We start from the raw sequence: 222 nt of genomic DNA, 5'->3' as shown, positions 1-222 counted from the left end.
ACCACCAGTATTTAGGGAAAGCATTAGGAAAGGTTGTAAAATTTGTTACGAGAGAGAGAGAGTTAAAGAGAAAAATACAATTTAGTTAATTTACTACAGTGTTTCTTCTTCTTGTTGTTCCTTTTTTTGGTGTGTATTATTTCGACATCTTCGTTAATATACAATGAGTTTTATTGCTTTCTGTGTTTGTTTTTAGTCATTTTGATATCGGTATGACACAAG

This window comes from Penaeus monodon, chromosome 22 (genome assembly GCF_015228065.2).
Source record: "Penaeus monodon isolate SGIC_2016 chromosome 22, NSTDA_Pmon_1, whole genome shotgun sequence".
Taxonomy (NCBI): domain Eukaryota; kingdom Metazoa; phylum Arthropoda; class Malacostraca; order Decapoda; family Penaeidae; genus Penaeus; species Penaeus monodon.
This window is presented reverse-complemented; position numbering follows the sequence as displayed.